General features: G+C 38.6%; 1 protein-coding gene across 10 annotated transcripts in view; it reads left to right on the top strand.

The window, feature by feature from the left end:
- LPP (LIM domain containing preferred translocation partner in lipoma) overlaps positions 1–26,283 on the top strand; it is a 670,167-nt gene that overhangs the window by 454,622 nt on the left and 189,262 nt on the right. The window lies entirely within an intron of this gene.

The raw sequence follows: 26,283 nt of genomic DNA on the forward strand, positions 1-26,283 counted from the left end.
AAAACAATCCTAATCATACTCAGAGAATAGACCGATAAGATAGGTTAGTCCAGGAGTTTCATGGGGTTTGACCAGCATCTGTAGAAGAAGAAATTGCATAAATTACATACTTCGTATGGAAAAAAATATATATGTATAAGATAAAATGATCCAAGTTATTAAGCAGTTCAAGGCATATATAATATTGAGAAGTCAACTATGAACAGAAGATGCAAAATAACTGTTCTGGACCTCTTATTTTGCAGTGAAGGTAAGGTGTACTATTCCTTTATCCTTAACTGATCTTTTGCATATTCTAAAATATGCTTCTGTTCTTCTCTTAACCACAAAAGAAGAAGGTGTCCAGAAGGGAAGATTTCTTTTCTAGAAATACCTAGAAAAGATCCCAGAGTTTGGTCAGTAAGTGCTATCAGGTTCAAGATGAGGGACATCAGAGTGATTCTGGTAGGCTTCCAGGAAGAAATGAAGCATAAGGTGGATTTTTGAAAACGAATAAGATAAAATTTGCAGACAGAATTGGGGAGATTGCTTAGTAAATATCACAATATAGTGATGATGCGTGGAAGGTGCATGAAGGAAGGTGCTTCTTTCAATTTTTTTTCAAAGAAGTGTTTCAAAACACTTCTTTCAAGTATTTGAGGCTCAAACACTGCAGTGGTGGTTCAGTTATCAAATGAAACAACCTGTAGGTTGAATAGATCACCATGGAGGTTGTTTCCAACCTTAAGATTCTAAAATTCTGGGCCGACCCGTGGCGCACTCAGGGGAGTGCGGCGATGCTCCTGCCGCGGGTTCGGATCCTATATAGGAATGGCCGGTGCGCTCACTGGCTGAGTACCGGTCATGAAAAAGACAAAAAAAAAAAAAAAAAAAAAAAAGATTCTAAAGTTCTACTACCCTAGTTCAAATGAGTTCTTAGAAGGACAAGGGAAGACATCTACTAGGGATTAGAGAGAATTTGTTCATCTTCAGATTTATTTCAATTAGATAAACCTGACATTGTTTTGAACTTTTGAGTCAAAACCCTCTGTATACAGCTTTTAACAGTGACTTTAGTGCTTCCTTGTGCAAATAGCAAGCAGTGAAAATCTCACTTTTAGAAAATGCTGATTTTTAATAAGAAGGCCCAGGCCCAGGAGTACCCAGGTGCTGCCTAGACTCAGCGTGAGTGTCCTGAAGTCAAGCCTGAGCACCCCCTTCCACTTGCTATGCCTACAAAATTGGCGCCTTAACGCTCACAGTCTGTGACAGCAAGTTGGTTTCATTTCTTAAAGTTGATCTTCAAAGCCGTGAAGCAATAGCAAACTGTTTGAGATCCCAAATCAAAGAACAGATTGTGTAGACTCGAAAAAAGCAAACAAACAATTACATTTAAAAACCAAGTGCTGGAAAAAAACAGCAACAACCTTTTTACTCACCTGCCAAGGCCTTGCGGCTAAGCTTCTGTTTTTGCCAAATTATAGCAAATGACATCAGGCAGTGTCCTTGTATTATTGACAGGTAAACCATTCCTAACAGTTAAATCTGGAGGGATTTTGGCGTCCTTGCTCTCCACATGACTTTCCCGCTGGCTAGATTGGGAATCAAGTCACACTCATTTTCTCCATTTAGATTCAAGGTTGTATGAATGTGTCCCGCTTGAGGAAATAATAGTGCATAATACCTGACATTGGCATTGTACATTCACCTGAAGTATGCCACTGGGGGGTTCACAACAGCTCTGTGAAATAGATGAGGAAACAGGATTAAAGAGGGGACCTGCTCAGGATCACAGGACCAATGAATTGTGAAGTGAGAATTCAAGCCTGAGCTTTCCGATATCACTTGCTCTTTCTACTATGTGATCCTGCTTCTAGCTATCCACTCATTCAATAGCTCTTGAAAAGGAGGTTCTGTTACCTCCTTTAAAGATAATACTTGATCCCTACTTTCTCACAGGGCTTTCCAAATAGAGTCCATACTGGCCTATTTCCATGGAATATTTTTTAAGTATTCAATTTTGCTGTTAATTGCTCAATCGTTTGGGAGTTTTAAGTAGTCTGAGGATATTTTCTCTTCTTTCCCCTCCAGTGTGCACATTTTCCTTAAAATGGTAGTGATGTTTAAGTTCCCAAGACCTATCAAGGTATAAGACATTTAGTACAGTTTTACTTTGATCTGGATAAGAAACAATATAAAAAGGCATAGAATTGTATGACTATCATTACAACTTTAATTTCAAAATTTTTGCCCTTATTTTATTTGCTATACTTGGCTTTCCTTGATATTATAAATCATTGATCACAGGCTGGTATAAATTTAGCTTTACCACTAGTTTCCTTATATTTTATAAGCCCGTTTCATTTTGGTTTGTCACTCTGCTATTCATTAATTTATCTTTGATCAGCTTCCCAAGATTATGAGATCGTGTGTATTCCAGAGCTTGTTATCCATGGATATCCATGGACTTTTTTTTTTTTTATTAACCTTTCCAGTCTTTTCTCCCAGCATTCTTTCATGAATCCTGCAGTTTACCCAATCGAAAGGAAGAGCCGGTCCCCCCACACACTAACCCATTACATTCATTACTCTGCTTTTAATAAGATTGTCCTTCTGTAGAGAGTGCTTTATAAAAAATAAAAAAAAAAAAAAATCTAAGTAAGCTCAAAAACACTATATCTATGACACCCTCACAGATTCTTTCAGATCGAAATAATAATTTCTTCCTTTGCCCGCCTAGAACACTTTATTGGCCCTGTCTTATAGCATTATGAGAGTGGGTTCTGTAAACTGAAATGTGGCACATAAAAATATATAATGGTGCAGCTTAGATGTGTGAAATCTTAATGTCCCTATCAGCCTTTGAACTCCTTGACCACCTTGGGGTTATCTGATATATTGCTAATCAATACGGTGACAATGCTGATGAATGAGTAGCAAATGTTCTTGTCATTTAAACATATGGTTAAATGTTCCATATTTCTCAAGTTATTTTCTAATTAAAGTAATATACATTACTAGAGTAACGAGCTAATAGGACTAGCCAGTATAAAATAAACCTCTCCTGCCCCTCCCCTCTCCCTTCTCCCCTCTCCACCCCTATTTCACAAAAGAGTCTCTTAGCTGCTTCTCCCTGGTGTTTGCATAGCTCCCTGTTTCAAAAAAAAACGCATGTTTTTATCTTTGGATGTATAAATCTTAGACATTATCTGTGAATTGATAATACAAAAGATAGATATGCCTCTGTATGTGTTTTTGACTTTTTAGAGCCTCCTGCTTTGGGGAGCATTTAACCCATCTCCCTCCAAAATTAGGGAAGTGGTCTTTCAGTGGACATTATCTTCGAGTCCCCAGAGTACTCCAGAAGGTATGACAGTCTGGTCTTTTCTGCTGTCTTTATGGCTGGCCTGCTGACCTGGTGTTTTAGGTTAATTATGTTTGCCTTTGAGCCAAAAGAGTTACTTGATGATCCTTCAGGGCCCCATTTCTACACAACATTTAGGTTTGAAAGTTTCAAGAGCAGACTTAGTGAAATAATGCTGGAGTGACTTGGAGATTTTTAATGTCCTTTCAGGAAATAAAAGGTGCTCTTAGTGACCACAGAGCTGGCAGGTGATTCTGCATCTCAACTTTATGTTTCCAAATATAGTTTACATGCTTAATAAATGTTAACACATACTCACAATATGTAACTTGATGGATTCTTTATGGCATAAAATAACTTGTTACGTATCAGGGATAATTATTTCTTCAGCATTAGATTGGTTATGTACGATACATTTCTCTGTCTCCCACAGACTTAATGATTGCTGGATACAGGTGACTGGAATATGATAGAGTGGATTAAACACTGTCAGCAAAGCCAGTAGGCCTGGTCTCAGTTGCTTTCTAGCAGGCAATCTTCGCATTTTACATTTTCTTTCAGAATCTCAGTTTTGGATCTATAAATATGAATACTCATCTTTGCCCTGGGACATTTTCTGTGTAACCATCAAGTAAGCTAGTATATATGGTTATCTATGAAGCTCACAAGTTGCTAACAAAGGAATCTAGGGTGCCTTTTACATATCTTTCTGCCATTCATTCAACAAACATTTCCTCACTTGTTTTCCAAAGTTGGAGTCTGGTAGGCAAGCAGGGGAGTTGTTAGCTTGGGGACAGGCCCCACTGGAACACAGTAGTGCAGCCACTGTCTTGCTCCTCACTTCCCACAGATGGCTACAAATCCTTGCACCATCTCATGGCCTGGCAAGGGTTCTCTCCCTCAGGCTCCTTGCATGGAACCCATTACCCAGATAGATAACGTATTTGCTTATTCAATTTTTATATTATTGGTTCTGCTTGTGGATTGTACCCTACACACCACACATGCGTGCACGCACAAACGCACGCGCACACACACACACACACACACACACACACACACACACACACACCCATAGCATTTGAGAGCTGGAAAGGATTTTGCAATGCATTTGGCCCCTCCCTTTAATCCTTATTGTTCTCAATTTCTTTCCTTCTCATTCTTCATCTCTTACCCGAATGGTTTTCACTTAACATTTAACAGGAATGACCTCATTCTGGGCTACATTGGTTGGGTCTTCTAAAGCATAAGGATGTGAGAATAAGTGAAATGGAATGGCACATAGCACAACTCACATACTTGTACATGTTTCTCTGTTTTACATTCTCAACCTCCCTTCTTCTGCCCCTTTCCTCATGATATGAGAAAATGCTTCTAAGGCCACCAATCACAGGGCTGTCACTCCTCCCCCCAATTTTATTTCCCCACAATGAATGCAGCAGCATCCTTCTGTTATTTTTGCATATGCAAACCGAAAACCTTAGATCTTTGGAGCCAATTATTTAAGGAAGCTGCTTCAACCCACCTAAAAGCAGAACCATTCAATAATGTGTATGTGCATTAAAGTGCTTGGAGCATGTCTCCATATCTCTTTCTCATGCTCACCAAACTCCTTTCAGGTAGGTGTTTGGTACCATTTTATACATGCAAAAGTTGATTGTTAGGAGGGTTGTTTAAACAGCTAGTTAAAATCAGAATTAAAAATCAAATCCATCATTTGTCTTAAAACCCCTTTCTTTCAATTATTTTAGGCTATTAAACTAAGGATCATAGGACTTCTTGTTCTTTCCAGTGCAAAGCAGATTTCCAAAGGTGTGTGTGTGTGTGTGTGTGTGTGTGTGTGTGTGTGTGTGTGTGTGTGTTCTAAATAGGCTTTATTTTTAAGAGTAAGTTTTAGGTTCACAGTAAAACTGAGCAGAAAGTATAAGAGAGTTTCGATATATCTCCTGTCCCCACGAATGGAAAGCATCCCCCACCAGAGTGGCACATTTGTTACAACTAATGAACATATATTGACACATCATTATCACCTAAAGTCCCTATTTTACATTAGAGTTCACTCTTCATGTTTTACATTCTATAGGTTTTGACAAATGCGTAATGACATTTGTCCACTATTGTATCATAGAGTCATTTTACTACACGGAAAATCCTCTGTGCTCTGCCCATACATCTCTCCTTTCCTCTAACCCCTGGCAACCACTGCAGTTTTTACTGTCTCCATGATTTTGCTTTTTCCAGAATGTCGTATAGTTAGAATTCTACAGTACGTAATCTTTTCAGATTAGCTTCTTTCACTGAATATTATATGAGTGCATTTAAGGTTCCTCCATGTCTTTTTATGGCTTGATAGCCCATTTCTTTTTAATGCTGAATAATATTCCATTCTATGTATGTACCATTGTGTATTTATCCATTCACCTACTGAAGGACATCTTAGTTGCTTCCAAGTTTTGGTAATTATGAATAAAGCTGCTATAAACATCCATGTGCAGGTTTTTGTGTGGACATATATTTTCAACTTATTTGGGTAACTAACAAGAAATGTGTTTGCCAGATCATAGGGTAAGAGTATGTTGAGTATGTTTAATTTTGTAAGAAACTTCTAAATTGTCTTCCAAAGTGACTGTACCATGTTGCATTCCCACCTGCAATGAAGGAGAGTTCCTGTTGCTCCACATCCTTGCCAGCATTTGGTGCTGTCAATATCAGCATTGCCAGCGTTTTGGATTTTGGCTCTTCTAATAATCTTGTAGTGGTATAACATTGTTGTTTTAATCTGCAATTCCCTGATGACATATGATGTTAAGCATCTTTTCATATGTTTATTTTCCATCCGTATATCTTCCTTTGGTGAGGTGTCTGTCCAGGTATTCTGCCCATTTTTAACAGTTTTTAAATTATTATTGTTAAGTCTTAAGAGTTTTTTGTATATTTTGGATAATGGTGCTTTATCAGATGTGTCTTTTATAAAAATTTTCTTCCAACCTGTGGCTTTTCTTTTCACTCTCTTGATGAAGGTGTGATTTTCACCAACTGCGTTGGCTTCATTGCATTCTCTACCGTCTATACCTTGTCTTGAAATGGGCTTGAAAGACTAACTTGAGGACATCTAATTATTCTTAGGAAACTCTTTATCCCTTTTTCTTTCTTTTATGTAACAAATAGTGGCTTTCGGGGGATAAAAAGAATACTCTGATGCTCAGTGAATGCTTAATTCTTTTTTTTTTTTTTAATCTGAAGCAAAAGTTTTGACTATTACTGCAGTGCACTTGAACATACATGCTAACATTTCTTTTTTTTTTTTTTTTTTTTTTTTTTTTTTTTTAAATTTTATTTTGTCGATATACATTGTAGCTGATTATTGCTCCCCATCACCAAAACCTCCCTCCCTTCTCCCTCCCCCCCTCCCCCCCAACAATGTCCTTTCTGTTTGCTTGTTGTATCAACTTCAAATAATTGTGGTTGTTATATCTTCTTCCCCCCCCCGCCCCGGTTTGTGTGTGTGTGTGTGTATGTGTGTGTGTGAATTTATATATTAATTTTTAGCTCCCTCCAATAAGTGAGAACATGTGGTATTTCTCTTTCTGTGCCTGACTTGTTTCACTTAATATAATTCTCTCAAGGTCCATCCATGTTGTTGCAAATGGCAGTATTTCATTCGTTTTTATAGCTGAGTAGTATTCCATTGTGTAGATGTACCACATTTTCCGTATCCACTCATCTGATGATGGGCATTTGGGCTGGTTCCAACTCTTGGCTATTGTAAAGAGTGCTGCGATGAACATTGGGGAACAGGTATACCTTCGACTTGATGATTTCCATTCCTCTGGGTATATTCCCAACAGTGGGATGGCTGGGTCGTATGGTAGATCTATTTGCAATTGTTTAAGGAACCTCCATACCATTTTCCATAGAGGCTGCACCATTTTGCAGTCCCACCAACAATGTATGAGAGTTCCTTTTTCTCCGCAGCCTCGCCAGCATTTATCGTTAATAGTCTTTTGGATTTTAGCCATCCTAACTGGGGTTAGATGGTATCTCAATGTGGTTTTGATTTGCATTTCCCGGATGCTGAGTGATGTTGAGCATTTTTTCATATGTCTGTTGGCCATTTGGATATCTTCCTTAGAGAAATGCCTACTTAGCTCTTTTGCCCATTTTTTAATTGGGTTGCTTGTTTTCTTCTTGTAAAGTTGCTTGAGTTCCTTATATATTCTGGATATTAATCCTTTGTCAGATGTATATTTTGCAAATATTTTCTCCCACTCTGTTGGTTGTCTTTTAACTCTTTTAATTGTTTCTTTTGCTGTGCAGAAGCTTTTTAGTTTGATATAATCCCATTTGTTTATTTTTCCTTTGGTTGCCCGTGCTTTTGGGGTCGTATTCATGAAGTCTGTGCCCAGTCCTATTTCCTGAAGTGTTTCTCCTATGTTTTCTTTAAGAAGTTTTATTGTCTCAGGGTGTATATTTAAATCGTTAATCCATTTTGAGTTGATTTTAGTATACGGTGAGAGGTATGGATCTAGTTTCATTCTCCTGCATATGGATATCCAGTTATCCCAGCACCACTTGCTGAAGAGGCAGTCCCTTCCCCAGTGAATAGGCTTGGTGCCTTTGTCAAAGATCAGATGGAAGTAAGTGTGTGGGTTGATTTCTGGATTCTCTATTCTATTCCATTGGTCAGTGTGTCTGTTTTTATGCCAGTACCATACTGTTTTGGTTATTATAGCTTTGTAGTATAGCTTAAAGTCAGGTAGTGTTATGCCTCCAGCTTTATTTTTTTTGCTGAGCATTGCTTTGGCTATTCGTGGTCTTTTATTGTTCCATATAAATGTCTGAATAGTTTTTTCCATTTCTGAGAAAAATGTCTTTGGAATTTTGATGGGGATTGCATTGAATTTGTATATCACTTTGGGTAGTATGGACATTTTCACTATGTTGATTCTTCCAATCCAAGAGCATGGAATATCTTTCCATCTTCTTGTATCCTCTCTAATTTCTCTCAGCAGTGGTTTGTAGTTTTCATTATAGAGATTTTTCACCTCCTTGGTTAACTCAATTCCTAAGTATTTTATTTTTTTGGTGGCTATTGTAAATGGGCAGGCTTTCTTGATTTCTCCTTCTGCATGTTCACTATTGGAGAAAAGAAATGCTACTGATTTTTGTGTGTTGATTTTGTATCCTGCTACTGTGCTGAAATCATTTATCAATTCCAACAGTTTTTTTGTAGAGGTTTTAGGCTGTTCGATATATAGGATCATGTCATCTGCAAACAGGGACAGTTTGACTTCATCTTTTCCAATCTGGATGCCCTTTATTTCCTTCTCTTCTCTGATTGCTCTGGCTAGTACTTCCAACACTATGTTGAATAGGAGTGGTGAGAGTGGGCATCCTTGTCTAGTGCCTGTTCTTAAAGGAAAAGCTTTCAGCTTTTCCCCATTCAGGATGATATTGGCAGTGGGTTTGGCATATATGGCTTTAATTATGTTGAGATACTTTCCCTCTATACCTAACTTATAGAGGGTCTTTGTCATGAATGAGTGCTGAACTTTATCAAATGCTTTTTCAGCATCTATAGAGATGATCATATGGTCCTTGTGTTTGAGTTTATTAATATGGTGTATCACATTTATTGATTTGCGTATGTTGAACCAACCTTGCATCCCTGGGATGAATCCCACTTGATCGTGATGAATAATTTTTCGTATGTGTTGCTGTATTCTGTTTGCTAGTATTTTAGTGAGGATTTTTGCATCTATATTCATCAAGGATATCGGCCTGTAGTTTTCTTTTTTGGTTATATCTTTACCTGGTTTTGGTATCAGGATGATGTTTGCTTCATAGAATGAGTTTGGGAGATTTGCGTCCGTTTCAATCTTTTGGAATAGTTTGTAAAGAATCGGTGTCAATTCCTCTTTGAATGTTTGGTAAAATTCTGCTGTGAATCCATCTGGTCCTGGGCTTTTCTTTGTTGGGAGCCTTCTGATAACAGCTTCAATCTCCTTTATTGTTATTGGTCTGTTCAAATTTTCTACGTCTTCACGGTTCAGTTTTGGGAGCTTGTGTGTGTCCAGAAATTTATCCATTTCCTCCAGATTTTCAAATTTGTTGGCGTATAGTTGTTTATAGTAGTCTCGAATGATTCCTTGTATTTCAGATGAATCAGTTGTAATATCGCCTTTTTCATTTCTAATTTTTGTTATTTGAGTCTTCTCTCTTCTTTTTTTTGTTAGCCATGCTAATGGTTTGTCAATTTTATTTATCTTTTCAAAAAACCAACTTTTTGATTCGTTGATCTTTTGAATTGTTTTTTGGTTTTCAATTTCATTCAGTTCTGCTCTGATCTTAATGATTTCTTTCCGTCTGCTAACTTTAGGTTTGGATTGTTCTTGTTTTTCTAGTTCTTTAAGGTGAAGTGTTAGGTTGTTCACTTGCCATCTTTCCATTCTTCTGAAGTGAGCATTTAATGCAATAAATTTTCCCCTCAATACTGCTTTTGCAGTATCCCACAGGTTTTGGTATGATGTATCATTGTTTTCATTAGTTTCAATAAACTTTTTGATTTCCTGCTTGATTTCTTCTTGGACCCATATGTCATTAAGTAGAATGCTGTTTAATTTCCATGTGTTTGTATAGTTTCCAGAGTTTTGTTTGTTATTAATTTCTAGTTTTAATCCATTGTGGTCTGAGAAGATACATGGGATAATTCCAATTTTTTTGAATTTATTGAGACTTGATTTGTGACCTAATATGTGATCTATCCTGGAAAATGATCCATGTGCTGATGAGAAGAATGAATATTCTGAGGTTGTTGGGTGGAATGTTCTGTAGATATCTGCCAATTCCAATTGGTCTAGAGTCTTGTTTAGATCTTGTATTTCTCTACTGATTCTTTGCCTAGATGATCTGTCTAATATTGACAGTGGAGTGTTCAGGTCCCCTGCTATTATGGTATTAGTGTTTATTTCCTTCTTTAGGTCTAATAGAGTTTGTTTTATAAATCTGGCTGCTCCAACATTGGGTGCGTACATATTTATGATTGTTATGTCTTCTTGATGGATCAGTCCTTTTATCATTAAGTAGTGTCCCTCATTGTCTCTTTTTATGGTTTTTAGTTTAAAGTCTATTTTGTCAGATATAAGAATAGCCACTCCAGCTCGTTTTTCTTTTCTGTTTGCATGGTAAATCTTTTTCCATCCTTTCACTCTTAGTCTGTGTGAATCTTTATGGGTGAGGTGGGTCTCTTGTAGGCAGCATATAGTTGGGTCCTGCTTTTTGATCCAGTCAGCCAATCTGTGTCTTTTAATTGGGGAATTTAAGCCTTTTACATTAAGAGTTGTTATTGAAAGGTGTTGATTTATTCCTAGCATTTTATTGGTTGTTTGGTTGTCTTAGGTGTCTTTTGTTCCTTGCTTTCTGATTTACTGTTTGGTTTCTTTGTTTGTTGGTTCCTTAGGTTGTAGATAGTGTTTTTGTTAGCTTGTTTTCTCTTCATGAATGCCATTTTTATTGTACTAGCGGGTTTAGGTTTTTTTTAGGTTTTTATGGCAGTGGTAGTTATTTTTCAGGAACCAAACCCAGTACTCCCTTGAGGATTTCTTGTAAGGGTGGTCTTGTGGTAGTGAACTCCCGCAGTTTTTGTTTGTCTGAGAAATATACTATTTGCCCCTCATTTCGGAAGGATAGCCTTGCAGGGTAGAGTATTCTTGGCTGGCAATCTTTGTCTTTTAGTATTTTGAAAATATCATCCCATTCCTTTCTAGCTTTTAGGGTTTGTGATGAAAAGTCTGATGTTAACCTGATTGGGGCTCCCTTATAGGTGATTTGATGCTTCTCTCTTGCAGCTTTTAAGATTCTCTCTTTGTCTCTGAGTTTTGCCAATTTGACTATGACATGTCTTGGAGAAGGCCTTTTTGGGTTGAATACGTTTGGAGATCGTTGAGCTTCCTGGATCTGGAGATCTGTGATTTTTCCTATACCTGGGAAGTTTTCTGCCACTATTTTGTTGAATATGTTTTCAATGGAATCTCCATTTTCCTCCCCTTCTGGAATACCCATGACTCGGATATTTGAGCGCTTGAGGTTGTCTGATATCTCTCTCAGATTTTCTTCCATGTCCTTGATTCTTTTTTCTTTCTTTTTGTCTGCTTGTGTTATTTCAAACAGCCCATCTTCAAGTTCAGAGGTTCTCTCTTCAACTTCGACAAGCCTGCTGGTTAAACTCTCCGTTGTGTTTTTTATTTCGCTGAATAACTTCTTCAGTTCAGCAAGTTCTGCTACATTTTTTTTCAGGACATTGATTTCCTTGTATATTTCCTCTTTCAGATCCTGTATACTTTTCCTCATTTCATCATGATGTCTAGCTGAGTTTTCTTGTATCTCATTCAGTTTCCTTAGAATTATCACTCGAAATTCCTTGTCAGTTATTTCAAGGGCTTCTTGTTCTATAGGATCTAGAGTATGAGATTTATTAACTTTTGGTGGTGTACTTTCTTGATTTTTTGTATTTCTGGTGTCTTTTTTTTGGTGTTTATTCATTGTGGCAGGGGGTTTCACAGTCCACCGGTTTGAGACTAATGACTAACTAGGATGTTGCTGTGGTTGCCAATTTGGTATGGCTCCCGCCGTGACTGCTCAGTTGGCCTCTAGTGTCTTGTGTGTGTGGTTGCCTCGGGTCTTGGGCTTCTCCGGGGATCCACCTTTCTGGTCAGCTTGTACTCTGCTAGGCTGGTGGATCACGTACCACAGGGTGTGTGATCTCTGTTGAGCTTTCACTTTCTGTACAGGACTTCTCCCCGTTCCGTGTGCTCTGGCCCAGGCTGTTAGATCGTGCAGTGGCGACCCCACCGGGTGTGTGGTTTCTGTCGAGTCTCCGCCTCCCTGGCCGCACGTCTCCCCCCTCTGTGCACACTGTGCTGGACTGGGGTGTGTCTTCTGCACCCCTCGTCTATCAGCTGGGCTTTCAAGACCCTGCTCAGCACCGCCTCGCCCAGGAAGTCTACCAGGTTTCTGCTAGGCACAGACGACCGGTCTCTCTGGGTGCCTTTGTAGCACTGTGTAGATCTTTCTCGGGTCTTGTTCACCTTTGTATCCCCCTGGTATAAACCGAGTCTAGTGCCCGCCTGCAGCCTGCTCTCCGGCAGGTTCAAGCGGACCTGGGAACTCTCCTACCACACTATTCCCAACCAGAAATTCGTTAGGCTTTTTTCCAAACTGGTGGTCGCAGAGATGGTATCTGCCTCCCAGTAACAGGAAGTTTACCTGGGCCGGAGTCCAGGGTGTGGTGGAGTGACAGTCGGCCTGCCCGTACTTCCTAGCCCTCCCAATACTGGTCGGGATGCCCCACACCCCCAGCCCCACCAGAGAACCGCGGAGGGAGTTGGGGAGGGAGTGGGAGAGGAGGCCGGCCCGCAGGGTCCGGAAAGCCCCGCGCCAGGCCAAGCAAATGGGCTCAGTGATGGCCGAGCAGGGCGGAGCTGCCCGCCCCTGGGAAAATGGAGGCAGCACCGGGGCAGTGAGTGGCCTGGTGGTGCAGGCGGAAGCCGCGTGGGCATCTACCCCCCGAACAGAGCTGTGCCAGGGATCACTCACAGTGCTGTGCCAGGTCGGGCGCTCGCTCTGTCTCTGGTTTGTTGCCTTCCGTGTTCTCGGCGCTGCCGCCTCGGGCTGTTCAGTCGCGGCGCCGCTCGGGCGCTCCCAGGAATCTTCTTTAATGCCGGCCTGAAACCTCGAATCCTGAATAGGGCAGCTGGCCGCCTTCAGTGCGGCCCCAGCCTCCGGGATCCTGGCTGCGTCCACAGCAGCCCTGGCGCCGTGTTCCCTGTTTCAAGACTCGCTTTTGCAGCTAAGAATCAGTTCTTTTCCTGCTCCACACTTCAAAGCTGTTGCCTGTAAATGAGGCAGCCTCTCCTGCCGGGGGGCAAAGTGGCGTTGAGCCCCCACGACCGGCCAGCAGCAGCAGTCCTCCCTTAAGAGATGGCCAGAGGAAGGTCCACAAGTTTCCCGGCTGCCTGAGGCCCAGTGGCCACCTTTTCCACCTCAGCTACTCCGCGCCAGCCGCCACAGCCGCCGCCATCTTGCCCCCAACACATGCTAACATTTCAACAACTGTTATTAGTGTGGCCAGAAAGAGAAGAGAGAAAAAGGAAAAACAGGGAGAGTTGATGGCTCAATCCTCTTTTTATATGAACAATAAAAATATTTAAGTAATTTCTCCTGGCTATGCAAACATGGTGCTTGTTTATTTCTTCCTAAACTGTATCTCCCTAAGAGGGGGGCATTTATCTCATAGACTCTAAGAGCACTCAGCAGATAATAGGCATTTAAGCAATGTTTCTTGAATTAAAGTTGCTAGCCTTATTTATCTTAAAGTGATATGCCATTATTGGGTTGCTTCTAAATATCTTCATCTTAATGGGCTCAATGGTAACAACCAGTTATTAATATTTGAGGGAGTCAGAGGTGTCCTACATACTGCACACTTTTCTGAGTTTAAGTTGGTCTTTCATTGCATGCACTTGGAAATCCTTCCTGCTGGCCAGGCTGTGTAAGTGACTGAGATCTGATAGATTAATCGGTATTTGTTTCATTTCTGTTTGTTTTGTTCTTCAGAAAGGCACAGTGGAAAAACCTAGCTTAATGAGATAAAAAATAAAAGGAAAATACTCTGAAAATTGCTCTTATTATTTAAACTTAAAGGTTAATATTATTGTAGCTGTTAATTCAAAATATCTTATTAAGTACCCAATTACATAAAGAGCTTTTTATTGCTTCTTCCCTGTCCCTTCCCTTCTCCATCCCCCCACAATACAGGCACAAAAACTAAAGCTATTTAGGGATGTGCGAATCAGCATATTGCATATATCTGATTTATCTTTGTGCAATGCACACATTCCTGAATATCTCAGACATGTGACTTTCAAGAAATCTTTAAGTATGTAAATAATATTTTAAAGCCCCTGATGAAATGAAGATGCACTGTATTACTGTATGTCTGAGCAATGCAAAGAAAAGCTCGAATTCCTTTCTGTATTACCTGTTGCATGTTACATTAATAAACATCAGTCAGCTTGCAAGAATGGTGGGTTATCTGAATTTAATGAACTGAACTGAACAGAATGCATCTAATTGACAAAGTGTCATCAAGCAGAACAGAAGACAGTACAAGTCCCCTGAAAAAACACAAGGAAAGAAGAAACAAGAGGGCAGAAAAAAAACCCATGAAAAACTGGGGAGGTAGGATGAAAATCACTGGAAGGTATCTTTATGTGAATGTGAACCTATGCAGTGGTCTGTATGTGTATGGAAGCTCCATGAATGTTTTATGTGCAGGCTTCTCAGATCTAATTAAAGGACCTGGCATTTAGTTTTTATATTTCCTTTAATTGTAGTATACAAACTCTAGAAAGGGATGGGGAGAGTGTCACAGTAAAGATTTCAAGCTGTTAGATAAATGAAATGTTTCCACAGGAGGCTTTAGGCCTTATTTTTTGCCTTCAAATTTCTTTGTACCCAAAATGTTAAAGACAAACTCAAACAAGCTGATAAACTCAAACAAGTTTTTGTTATTCTTCCTCCCCCCGCCCCCCCGCTAGCTACTATGGGGATCTGAGCCCTTCACCTTGTTGTTACCAACACTGCACTCTAACCAACTGAGCTGACCAGCCAGCCACTAAACCTAATTTTTTTGTATTAAGTATAAAGGACATTTCAGCAAAACTGCAGCAGGTGGGTTGGCTACATTGGTATGTATACACATGATATGTATCATGCATATTTTCAGAACACAATGCTATTATACCATTTTCTGACACAGTAAGAAAAGCTATAGTAAGTGGGAAAATGCAAAATAGTTTCATTTGTGTCTTCAGCAGAATTTTTTTCAGGACTATAATTGGGGCAAATGATCTTGTAAAGTATTGTAATGAAGTTGGACGTAGAATATATACTATTAAATGTAACCTGGTAAGCATACTAAGTCTATTACATGCTGCATATTGCCGCATGCTATAACTGGACAGAGCCACAGTGAGAATAGAAAAGGAAAATTTTGGTTTCAGGTGCCACCTTGCCTGAGAGTTTTCTCACGTGCTTGAGCTAAAAGTGACTGTCCTTTCTCTGAATACCTTTTGCCCTTTATTATACACCCTTAAGGGAAGTTTTAATGTTCTTCATATTAAAGTTATTTGTCTATATGTCTTAGCACCCCTCTTAGAGATAAAGCTCTGTGAAGATTTGTTTCTTACTCGTGTGGTATGCTGCTAAATGCATAAATCCTAGAAAGCATCCCATAACCTTGTTCGAAGGAATAAGCAAACAAAATCACACATGGGGTTTCAAGTTGACCTATTTCTTTGACTATCAAAAGACTTCTGCCTTTATTAAATCAACTGTGAAGTTCAAGTCTTATGTATTCTAACACTGTCTTTTACTTAGTGGCCTGATAAAAACAATTTTTTAAAATTATACTTATCCTTACCGTTTTCCTGAATATGGTCTTTAACCACTGCAGTGTGTGTGTGTTGGGGTGTGTATATGTATGTGTGTGTTGGGGTGTGTGTGTGTGTGTGAGAGAGAGAGAGAGAGGAGACAGGGAATGCATTGACCCATTGGTTCAATCCTCTAGTTATGTGAAACAATAAAAAAATTTAAATGCCTTTGAGACTATCAATATCTTCTGTTTTGCGTTCTGTGTTAGTGAACTTTGTGATCAAAGATTGCCTTTTCCTGTAACGAGTGTGTAAATACAAGGGTACTTCAAAAAGTTCATGAAAAAACGTAATTAACAGATAGTACAAATCCTTCCATGAACTTTCTGAAGACCCCTTGTACTACCAGCGATTAAAATTACTAAAAACTGGGGAGTAAGTTAGGGGTATATAGCCTGTTGGTTTTTAACTGGTCCTATTGACATTTAGGGCAAGAGAGTTTTTCATTCTGTGGGAATGTCACCTGCAGGCAGGACATGAGCATGCCCTATGTCCACACGTTAAGTGCCACTTGCACCACCCCCAACACCCAGTGCATTAAGCCCCTGGATTGTGATCAAGGGTCCCAGGATTGTGTGCTGTTTTTATTTTTTCCTCTTACCTCTTTCAAATTTGGATTTTGCTGCCATGTGTCCTGATTAACCTCTCTATCAGTTAATGGAACTGAATATAGGTGAATATTGTTGTAAATATAGTACATGCTCTTTTTCTGTGTACATTCAACACTACATAGCACCCAAAATGATTTTAATTTCTAGAACATGTAAATCTTTCAGACAATCTGAAGGGTGGAATTTCAGGATAAAGGAAAGAAGGGTTCTGGTAAATCACTTTATTTTATCATAGTTTCTGTAATTCTTGTCTGAGTACTGTTTATTAGAAAATTTTAATTTCTTCTCTAAACTTAGCTAACATATTCTTTTGTTCCTAAATACAATTTTTAAAGTACATGTCTTGATGCCAACTTATCTCTTCCTTCATAACATGGATCGGTTTTGTTGCAGAAGTAAGTGGAGACAGTATACATTTTGCATTTTAGGGAAATTTTACATTCAGTGCATAATTTTATCTTAGCCTCTGTCTTATTTGGCAGGATCTGACCCATCCTATAATTTTACAACTAATGTCTTAGCAGAAATGCAATCATTTACACTTATCCTTCCAAGATTTCGTCATTCTTATTTATCTAATCATTCAAACTCAGAATGCCAGCTTTTCCATATACTATTATCAAGTACTGTCCAATTTATTCCTTATTAGATAAATAAGATAATTTCTCTGAGTCAAGAAGCTTGTAAACTAAGAATTATAATGTTAGTAACTATTAAATTGCTGTAGTATTTTATAACTTACCAACTGAAATAACATGTTTTTATTTGTAGTCAAGAGACCTGAGAACAAGTTTTTACATCACTGTAAAACCTGAGAACAAGTTTTTACATCACCTAACTTATGACTTAATCTCATTTGATCCATGACTCCCTTAAGGATTATTGTATTAGTCTCTTTCTATTGCTTATAACAAAATACTTGAAACTGGGTGATTTATAAAGAAAACCAAACTTATTGCTTATAGTTTCTGAGGCTGGGAAGTCCAAAGTCCATCTGATGTTGGCAACAGTGACCCAGGGGTCTCACATTGCAAGATGGTGGAAGCAGAGAAAGCAGAGAGATAGACTCTCCTCTTCTTTTAAAGCCCTTAGAACCACGCCCCTGACCACCATTTTTAATCCATTCTCTACTGCATGGTCCTGCAATCCAATCACCTCTTCAAGGATCCACCTTTCAATTACCGTAATAGGATTTCCTGCCCTCTTAACAATCACAGTGGGGGCCCAGTTTCTAATACATAAAATTTGGGGGATACAACTCAAGCTTCAATGAATTTGGGGGGGACATAATTCAATCCACTACAATTGTATTATCATGTCGTCCTTACAGGTGTGGAACTTGAAAAGCCAGAAAGATTTACACAGCCTTGTTCTTGGTCAAATGAGTTGACCCATGCCTCTAGACTTAGAAGGTTCATCAAAGCAGTATGGCTTAGTAGAAAGAATAGGGTATGGTATACTGGGGTGGGATTCTGCTCTGACTATGTAAAGTTAGGTAAGATGCTTAATTCTGAACACAGTATATCCGTATTTGAGAAACAGAGCATACCTTACAGGTCTCTTTAGAACAATGATTTTTCAGCAGGGAAGAGGAAAAGATGCATGTTTGAATGGGTCTGTTATTTATTCAATAATCATTCCACAAATATTTTGAGAGCCTACTATGTGCCAGTCTGTCTTTTAGGCCCTGGTTACCAGAAGTGAACACAATAATAAAAATTGCTGCCCTCTGGGTGCTTTACATTCTTGTTGTGTTATATTGGGGGAGGGAGGAGGAGATTTTTAAAGCAAGTAGTACATAATACCATGCTGAAATCCCAAAACCTCCACCCTACTCAATTTCAACCCACCCATCCCCACTGGAGTAGCCTTGTCTTAGAGGAAGACACAGTTTCCAATATTGCATGTTATGTCCCTGAGGTACACTGGCATAGAAAAAGCATTGATAAAAGTTATCGTTTCTTACGGCTTTCTTAAGATTAATGTATATTCTTATTTGTCAATGAACAAAAAGAAAATTTTGCTCTGATTACCCAGAATGTATTTAGAATCCATGACAACTTTTGAAATTGATGTTAGAGGTCATTAAGACCTGTTCATTTTATCAGCAAGTGAAATAGGCTCAAGCAGAAGAAAAGGACGTGACCCCTGAAAGCTCTGGTAGGTGTTTTACATTGGTTTCCTTTCAACACCTCCCACCCCAACAACTCTGTATAGTAGTTATTGGTACGTACATCTTCCAGATGTGGAAACCGAGGCTCAGAGTTGCTACGAAGCTAATTAGTGGAAGAGCTGAATTAGAACTTAGGACTCCCAACCTCACCATCCAGTGTTTTATATTCTTTTCTGACCTGTGGACAGAGACTGAATTAGTCCACTGTGTTAACTAGATAAGTTTTTTACAGCTTTCTTATTTTTTATTTTTTTTAATGGCAATGTAAAACGTACAAGAATCTGAAAAGAGAGGTTCTGGGAAATTTGTGCAGCTCTTATTTCAAAGAAAAGATAGACTTCTTGATGAAGCCTTGATGGTGGCAAATTTAGACAAGAACTGAAAGCAAAACAGCCTACTCAAGGTTAGACAGTGACTCGAGTCATTCCATGCACTTAAACAATATTTAGGATGACCCTATGTAAACTCACATTATCACTTAAAAGCCAGTATAAAAATACTACCCATCTGCTGCGCTAGTCCTGCTGTTGCTTGCCACATTTCTCTGACAAGCTGTTACCTCAGTATATGAAGAGAATATACATTTTGGAATCCGGAGTTTGAGTTTGAAAAAAAAATGGTATCTGGTACATATGGACTAGATTCTGTTCTTCCAAATGTAGATTTGTAACCTCATTTATTCTTAAAGATGATGTGTTAAATTAGTTTTTTTTTTTTTTTTTCTTTTCTATTTCCTGGTTTGGTTTTTTTTTGGACTCTGAAGATTGAAGCTCATATAATTTTATGCCTGTGACATGAACAATGTACAATAGGAAATCATTTAGTTTGCACCCACCATATGATATGCAGAGTGGGTGTTTGGAGGTGTTTCTAGCAAACATCATAACTAAGTTCTAAGCCACCCTCTGTAGTATGGTTACTCTGGGAACTATGGAAGTTTTCAGGTATTAAAGATGTGAAGATTTACAAGACTTACAAAGTACAGTATGTGTAATTGCTTCCAAACAAGTAATTTTTAGTGCTAAAGGATTCTAATTCCAGAATTTCCAGTGGCATTGAAACAGACACTGGATGTAATCTGCCTTCTTAATAGGTATTTGAGCAGAAAAGGTAAGATTGGAAGTTAGATCCTCAGGCTTCACACTTCTCTCTCTGATGCATGTGTGTGGATAAAGCCCTTAGCTAGGAATTATAATCTGACACAGAAGTGCAGGGTCACTTGGTGACTTGCTGTTTTTCCATGGGACAATTCCTTCTTTTTCTGCAAATTTCCTAAGAAATACCCAAAAGTGAAAAATAACAGGAGCAGCAGTGTGCGATCTTTCTTGATACTTATTGTTAGTACTTCCTCCAAGGTTTTTCTGGAACTCCTTTTTGGTGAATATAACCTAGTACATTACTCAAAAACTGACATTTTATTCATTCTTCCATTCTATGAATATTTATTGAAAGATCATTATTTGTAAGATCTTGGGCTAGGAGTTCTGTCAAATACAGAAATGATTGCTGTAGAATCGTAAAGTGGTATATATACTGGTAGAGAAAGAGTATATGAAAGTATAATTTTAGGAAAACTGAGAAGGGAAGTAAAGAGTCTCTGACACTGGGCAGAAACAGTAGGATTGTGAAACTGCAGCGGACATATTAAATTCCATGTTCACTCTGAGACTGGTAATAAAGTCTTACCTATTCAGAACATGTTCATTTAAGTCCAATTATTATCAAAAAGACATGCCCTAAATCTTCTCCTTAAAGTTCCTTGTTTACAGATGGAAAAGCAAGAGTCTGAGAGAGAAGGAGTTTTGCCAGTGGTCACATAGATGTTAAACATCATTTAATTAAAAATCAAGGATGAGAACCCAGGTTTATTGTCACTCAAGCCAAAGTCTTTCAACCCTTTTTTTTTTTTGTCCACATCCACTATTACTCAAGGCTACTTCAGGCCAGCATTTGGGGTTTGAACCAATTCCAGAGCAGGGCATTTTTGAGACAGGGATCTCATGTTGAACTAAACTCACCTCCATGTTGGCACGCATGTTACTTCCTCTTTCCCTTTATAATTTTGCTATTGGATTTAACACATGTGGTCAGTGCTAAAGCTTTGACCACAAGCATATTTGAAGATGGTACTTATTTTTGGATGTACCCTCGAAACTGGATAGTTGGGAGGGTGGGAGGAGCAAAATGAATTCTAAAGATTCTGAGCTGTCACATCTCGTGGCCTCGGGCTTTTTGTTTTGGTCGTGCTATGATTAATGCTGTCCCCATTGCCATCCTATGCCTTCTATAATTTTCTCCCATTGCTTTTTTGGCTTTGACTCCCATTGCTCCTTCTTGGGAGTTGTAGGTTTCTATCCTAAGGGGCCAATTTCAGTTCCCCCCACATATTCTACATCAATTGTCCTTTCTCCACATATTTATTTATGCAGTATAGCTCTTCCTGGATTGTTCTCTCTACCTCTTAAAAATTCTTTCAATTTTTAAGTTTCAGATTAAAAACCACCAGCCTAAAATGGCTCTGCCTCTCTTATGGCATTAAAGTCTACCTTGGGCTATTGTTGTTATATCGACATTAGATAACACTACATAACTAGAAGCAGTTTGTATTTATATATACTATCCCTGTAGGACCTACATTGACTCATTCACTTAATAATAAATATAGAAGGAATAAATTATTTGAGCATATTATCCATTAAAAGTTTCACATGCGGGCCGAGCCCATGGCGCACTCGGGAGAGTGCGGTGCTGGGAGCGCGGCGACACTCCAGCCGCAGGTTCGGATCCTATATAGGAATGGCCGGTGCACTCACTGGCTGAGTGCCGGTCACGAAAAAAAAAAAAAGACAAAAAAAAAAAAAGTTTCACATGTGTTTCTTTGCAATCAAGTTAAAATCTATAAAATGTTGATATCTAGATGTGTTGGTAGAGTTGTCAGCATTTCCTTCAGTTTATTAAATTTCAATATATATTGAAATTGAAAAAAAATCATTTATTTTCTCTATGAAAAGCACAAATCCAGTTGATTCATGCCTTCCTCTCCACCTTTCTCTCACTACAGCAGTAGGAAGATTACTTCTTGACATGATAAAAGGAGACAAATTTTTGTTAATGTTGAGTCTCTCTCATTGCCCCCTTTGCCCACAACATCATGAATTCCAAGAATCAAGAGGCAGTTGCATATGTTAAGTTTTGGTAAAAGTTCTTATTTAATTTCTTCAGTTTTCTATTTGCATTTTGAAGTATAACTGGGGTAGAGTGGTTGGCCCATTCTCTCCTGAAAGCATCAACTCTGTTTTAGACAAATTGCTATCATAGGCCCCCACATTCAGTGGAGGTACAGAAGCCTCAAGGCCCGGAATAACAGTAATTCTGGCAGTAGCATTTCAATGTAATATTGACTAATTATTTAACCACAAATGGCAGCTCTGAATGTTATGCTCTTTTTGTGTCATTTGCTGCATTTTTGGGACATCTAATTATGAGCAAAGTAAGTATTCTTCAGTGGTCTCTAGTAATCCTACCACAAAAGAGTGAGAAGACATTCTGTACCTATCATTGTTTAAGTAGAAGTGTTTGAAAATCATCCATTAATCTTCGTTTTTGCATTTCGAATGCTTTTCTGCTTGCACTTTAGGTATCAAGGGACTGAACAAGTCTGAACTGACTGTACATGAATTTAAGTAAGTACTGGGAGGAGCAGAAATAAGGAAGCTATTTGCATTCCTGGAAGGCAGAACTCAGGTTTACACTCTTTCTGGTACTAATAAAAGACAGTCCATTTTCCAAATGCTGTTTATAGTGAGCTTTTTCTCTTTAGTTTTTTAATTGTTATAAAAATTATGTAAAAAATCACCCAAGACAGAAGCATATGGAAAAAAAAGTGGAAGTGCACCCATACCTCCATTGATTCTCATGGCTCACCCTATTCAGTTTGGTACCTTGTCGTCTAGGCTCTTTTGTTTTGTTTCTGCAACTTGTTGATTAGTTTTTATTATTGTTGCTATTTGATGGAGATAGGAAGAGTTAAAGGACCTGAGTAAAAATGCTTTTTATCTTTATTCCTTGCTCACTTTCAGCGTGTGTATGTGTGTGGGGTGAGGGGAGGGTGATTTTACATGCACCGTTTTGTTTCCATTGGCTGCTATCAGCTTGCTCCCTATTTCTGGCTTGAGGCTGCCCTGCAGGCAGGAGCGGAATAGCTGTCTGGGTGTCCCCCTTCACCCTATGCCTTTGAAGACTATTAATCACCTGCTCTTTCCAGGAGTGTGTTCCCTTTTCTCTACTGCTTTGACAACCCCTTTTAGAATTGCTGCTGGAGTGGCTGCTAAAACAATAGCATGCTTTCTCTTCTAAGTGTCTGGAGTCTGGAAGGAGAAGAATTAGAGGAATTGAGTCAATACAATATATGAATCATTTTATATGTCATTATGTAAAATGTAACTTTTAAGTTCTATATCTGAGGATAAAACTAAATTTTTTTTATTATTATCATTTAATTTTGTTTGTTGTGTTTTGCTTCCATTCAGCACTCATTTGCTGATAATCCCCAACTGTCTTAACTCGCATTTGGGACACTAATATGGATGTGACCATATGGATGTGACATGGTCTGTCTGTTCAAGCGAAGGAAATAACATATAAATAACTTTCCTGCAAGTGATGAGTATGCTTCGAGGAGGTACAAATAAAACAACTCATGGAAATTCAAGTGAAAGGAAGCTTATTTCTGGCTAGGAGAAGTTCAGTGTGAGCTGGGCAAACTTGTGATATAGAATTGCCCTTTTTATTAACTCTAAGGCCCCTGTGAACTTGGTTGGTTTACATTGTCTCTTGAATGACTGAGAGCCCTACCTGTGGGGAAAAAAAACAAACAACAAAAGAACAATTGCAGAATACTGTCAAAGAAAGTGAACATCAACATTAGCATAAATTATTAAATATTTACAAGACCTTTTGACAGAATATAGTCTCTGTAATAGATGTAGCACTTCTACATTTTTAGTTATCATTAACAACATTAGTAATAATTAGACTCGTGGTTTTTTGGTCTCTCTCAGACTTTTAAAACATCATGGGGTGGGGTGGGGCATTTCACAGGATTTACATATCAGCTAAGAGTTACCTTAACCCTGCTGATCATGACCATTCTTTCTTGCCCTCAAGCTATGGTTCTGGATTCTGTGGACCTTCCTTCCCCTCCTAAGATAGAAGAAGTGGGCCAAGTTTCTACTTCCTATTTTGAGGACAGAAAGTGAAAACTTAGCATGCCCTGCTGAAATTGGAGGGGAGGGTGTTACAGGTGAAGTCACTGAGTTGGAGCCTCTCTCTCTGGTTTTTTTGGTAATTTTTTTTTGTTTTAATCTTGCCTTCAAAGAAGATTGAGTAAGATTTGTCTTTCTGGATGACTGATGAAATACACCTCTTGGGTCATTTGCATCTCATTCCTGCACAGTGTTGGGAAGAACATTCCCAACCCATTATAGGCACTGAGTGTTCATTGGGCATGTCATAACAAACACAGCCACTTCCTGGAATATATTACTGAGCTCTTGGTTTACTGAATCAGCCTAAAAGTCCTCCTATCTATTGAATTGCCCCATTCTGAACTAGTTACATTTGATTAAGTGTTCATACAGTACACTCTGGGCTACTAGGGGTGCAACATTTTTACAAAGGATGTAGTTGGAGATTTTATAACTCAGTTTTGGCACAAAGGAGCGTGTGCCTTTGAAGTTCCTAATAATCTTTCTTCCTCCTACTCTTCAGCCCAGCATTTCCCAATTTCATTTCTGTGAACACTTAGGGTAAATTTTCACCATTTTTGCCTGATCCCTTTCCCTTCTCTCTTCTCACTTTTCATTCATTACGGGAATGACTTGGCTTTTCTCCCTTCTCCAGTCTGCCTTGAGGACGTAGTTATACATTTAAATCTTTTAGCATACCACAGTATAATTTAGATTAGGAAACTTTTCATCTATAAACCTCAACTTGTTTTGTTAACACTGTTGTGCCCAAACTCTAGCTGAATTAACTTAATTCCATTCCATTATTAAAGGTAACGAAGGAAAACTAACTTATAATGAGTACCTACTTTGCAACGAACACTGGGCTAGGCTTCTTCTTATACAATTTCTCATTTATCTTCATAAGTAAAGATTACCTAGGTAAAGATTACCATGTCATTTTTCAATGGGGATTCTGAAACTAAGAGATATTAAATACTTTGCCTGAGGATAGGCAGACAAAGCAGAGTTTTGAACCCAGGCATCTCTGACTTCAAAGTCTGTGCTCTCTCCACCTCATGGAAAGATCACATGGAAGACCAAGTGGTGGAACTTTCAGAGGCTGCAACATATTTATTACTTCAAAGTTTATAATCCCAGAATATGCATGCTACCTTAGCAACTAGACGCATGTGAATAAAATACTACTATTATTTTGTATAAGTCATTGTCAAAATGACTTTTTGGTGTCATTCTGATCTTGGCTGTTTAGAAAAATTATGATTATGAGGCCTTAGGGAGTAATCCAGAAATATTTTAAAGCAATTTCTACATGTCATCATCAGGTTGAGTTATTTGAATAACATAAAAGAAGAATAGTTTTTCTGGATGGTACATGAGAAGATGGAAGAACTGAACAATTAATTAACAACTGTGGACCCTTGTGGTACTGATTAGATTCATTTGCAGTCATGACACAGTATGTTAAGCCAGTGCAGGATGGGGTATACTCAGAAGGCCTCACAGAGGGAGTGAAGTGGGTGCAACTAGTCCCAAGGCATGACAAGACCTGGACAGGTAGCCTGGATCTCCATTTTCATCAAGTGACTTCCTTACCTGTTTGAAAAGTAGACAAAAAAAAAAAAAAAAAAAAAGGAAAGAAAGAAAAAAGAAAGGGGAGAGAGAAAGAGACTGTGAAACTGAATAGCTCCTAGCAAATTGGAAAAGTAGCTTCAAGTCTCTCCTCTCTGGATGATTTATGTCTGTGTATGAAGGACAACACATCAAGTGGGGGTGGTAATAAAATGTGCTAACTTTAGAAGCCAGTATACATAATTCTAGTTCTACTTCCACCACTGAGTTATGGTATAGCCTTAGAAAGGTCATATAACCTCTCAGGCCCCAAGTGTCCTCCTACGATTGCACGGTTTGGACTGGATGATCATAAAATTCTATTTTAACTCTAGCATTTAATGATTCTAAAGTTCTTAGCAAGCATTGATTGCCCATTTGCATTACATGGACATATATTAACTACATTAATATGCATCAGCAGAGGTTTGCTCTTTCTACTCAGAAATGTTGAAGCCTGACCACGTTATAGAAAACACGCTCAAATCATGCGTTCAGAATTCTTGATTTTCTGGGTTTTTTTTTTCTTCATGTACTTTAATGTCTCTGATTCTGTGATCCCCTTTCTCACACCAGAAGCCAGTTTTAAGTTTTGATGATTGGAGTCCCCTTCTTGGTTAAAAAGAAAGAGCACTAGAAGTGAAAGATTACTGGTCTCTAAGTCAGTATTTGGGGCTATAATAGATAAAAAAGATAATATTATTAAGGGAAAAGCATTAGAAAAGGAAAAATGTTGTTAGAAAAATGGGTAGTAGTCACTACCATATTATAGTGGGATCCAGTCCTCGGGGATTTGTATATCAATGGA

The sequence above is a fragment of the Cynocephalus volans genome, chromosome 1, assembly GCF_027409185.1.
Source record: "Cynocephalus volans isolate mCynVol1 chromosome 1, mCynVol1.pri, whole genome shotgun sequence".
Classification (NCBI taxonomy): Eukaryota; Metazoa; Chordata; class Mammalia; order Dermoptera; family Cynocephalidae; genus Cynocephalus; species Cynocephalus volans.